The 2505-nt window shown below is 46.6% G+C and overlaps 1 protein-coding gene across 1 annotated transcript in view; it reads left to right on the top strand.

The window, feature by feature from the left end:
- Positions 1-1606: 1606 nt before the first annotated feature.
- Positions 1607-2505, top strand: part of TRAPPC9 (trafficking protein particle complex 9) — a 390359-nt gene continuing 389460 nt past the window's right edge. Inside the window, exon 1 of the mRNA XM_010834790.1 lies at positions 1607-2315. The gene's annotated coding sequence lies outside the window, so the exon portion shown is untranslated. The remainder of the gene's footprint in view (positions 2316-2505) is intronic.

The raw sequence follows: 2505 nt of genomic DNA, 5'->3' as shown, positions 1-2505 counted from the left end.
GCTGTGGTTTTTCTAGTAGTCATGTGTGGATGTGAGAGTTGGACCATCAAGAAAGCTGAGTTGATGCTTTTGAACTGTGGTGTTAGAGAAGACTCTTGAGAGTCCCTTGGACTACCAGGAGATCCAACCAGTCCATCCTAAAGGAGATCAGTCCTGGGTGTTCATTGGAAGGACTGATGCTGAAGCTGAAGCTCCAATACTTTGGCCACCTAATACGAAGAACTGATTGATTGGAAAAGATCCTGATGCTGGGAAAGATAGAAGGCAGGAGGAGAAGGGGACAACAGAGGATGAGATGGTTGGAATGGTTGGATGGCATCACCGATTTGATGGACATGAGTTTGAACAAGCTCTGGGAGTTGGTGATGGACAGGGAAGCCTGGCATGCTGCAGTGTATGGGGTTGCATATAGTTAGACATGACTGAGCGACTGAACTGAACTGAGGACTTCTGTGGAGGGGCTCTGGTGTGGCTGGTGAGGTTGCACTTGACGATTTCAGATGATCCTTCCAATCCAACTTTTAAGAGTCTAAAACTCCTTGAGAGCAGATTTGGTGTATTCTTTGAACTCTCAATGTTCAGAGGAAATGCTCAGGAAATGTTAAAACAGTGTAAGGACTATAACTGCAGAAGCAGGATATACCTGAAACAAGTCTAGGCACCTCCATTTGATGGCTGGGGTGCTGTGGCAAGCCTTTACAGTCTCTGAACTTTGGTTTTCTCATAAAAATGCAGAATAGTTTCCTCCCTCCCTCACAGATTTGATAGGACAATAAAATTAATGTGAGTACATCGAAAACAGAAACACTGTACTAAAATAGCAATGTTTCCTCTTGCCAGCATTCAATCTTGCTTTCCAAATTGCTTCTCTTATCCATTTATAGATAGAATGAGAACAGAGAAGGACTATGGGAAGAGCACAGATAATAGTCAGACAGCCTCAGATTTGAATCCTAAACATTACCAGCCACTTGTGTGCCAAGTAGAGTGTTCTTTCTGGACCTCAATGCTAAGAATAGCTACCTGGCATGGATTTTTTTTTTTTTTTTTTAAAGGAAAGGAAAGTGAAGTCGCTCAGTCATGTCCGACTCTTTGCGACCCCATGGAGTGTAGCCTACCAAGCTCCTCTGTCCATGGGATTTTCCAGGCAATAGTAACTGGAGTGGATTGCCATTTCCTTCTCCAGGCTGGCATGGATCTTATGAAGACATTGTGTGCTAAACATGGATTTCTATTCCTGGCACATAGACCTCCAATAAAAGGTGGCCTCTTTTAATGTCTGTTTTCTGTGTTCTATAACTGTCAACTTATGCTCTCAGGGCCAAGAAGAAGCCACTCTGGGTAGCTTTACGCAGGGTCCTGGAAACGTACTCTCAGCCTCTGGGCGCCTGTGTTGAAAATCCTTCCTGGCTGGTGTGCAGGAAATACACTCCACGGGTTTTGCCCTGAAGATGTGTTCTGTTTATAATTCATTCCCGCTCCTTGGAAAACAATTCAATAGAATGCAATTGGTTTTCCACTAGCCCAGGGCAGGGATGAGGAATAGCATATTATTATTTTTTAAAAATATATAAATAATAAGTCATAAAACAGCACTGGGCACACAGCAGAGTCAATAAATGCTTGTTTGGGTAAAGTAAAGTGATGGCTCTGTTATTCCATGGCTCCTGTACTGGCTGAACTATTTCTGTCCTCCATTACAGTTTTTTTTTTTTGTTAAATGAAAAATAAACACATGCATACAGTAAAAAATTCAAACACAAAAAAACACAAGGGAAAGAAGGTCTCCCTCATCCTCTTTTCTCTCAAACCTACAAATTGTAGGTTTGAGAGAATTTCTTGTGTATTTTTCAATTATGCTATGCACATTCCAACCTACGTATGTAAACTCCTTTTAAAGTTTTGTTTATTTTTTAACCTAGAAGGGTTTAAGTTCTTAAGTGGCTTCTGCCCTACCTAGACAGCTGTGTGCAGCAACTATGACAGACGTTCCACACCCGGGGGCTTATTCCGAGCCCTTGACCGGACCTCTAGAGTCTGGAGTGGTTTTCCCAGGACCGGTGGGGACCAGGCATCTGCCCTCGGGCAGTCTGCTCCAGGCTCCGGCTCTGACCTCCTCATCCCCGCCCAGCCCCTGTGTGTGACCCAGCAGTTAAGTCAGGCCCGGGAGGCACCCTGAATCTTCTCCCAGACAGTAAAACGGGAACTTATTCTCGCCCCAAGGTAGCTCTAAGCATCGCTACCACGCCTGCTGGTGCTTGATCTCCGGAGCGACTGGAAGCCCGGCTCGGCGCGGGCGCTGGGATCGTGATCCGGTAGGGGCTTTGCAGGGGCGGGGGCTGCAAAGGGCAGAAAATTTGAGCTGCGCGCCCTGAGAGCGGGGAAAGGGGCGCAGAGGCAGGACTTGGCGCTTCCTTTTGGGTGCGCGGCCCCAGGAGCCACAGTTCTCCTCTCCGTCGCAGCTGCTCCCCTCCCGCCCTTCTCCCTTCGTCTCCCTCCCCTCCC

The sequence above is a fragment of the Bison bison genome, unplaced genomic scaffold, assembly GCF_000754665.1.
Source record: "Bison bison bison isolate TAMUID 2011002044 unplaced genomic scaffold, Bison_UMD1.0 scf7180017864036, whole genome shotgun sequence".
NCBI classification, from domain to species: Eukaryota; Metazoa; Chordata; class Mammalia; order Artiodactyla; family Bovidae; genus Bison; species Bison bison.
The sequence above is the reverse complement of the archived record's forward strand: the minus strand, read 5'-3'. Positions and strand labels throughout refer to the sequence as shown.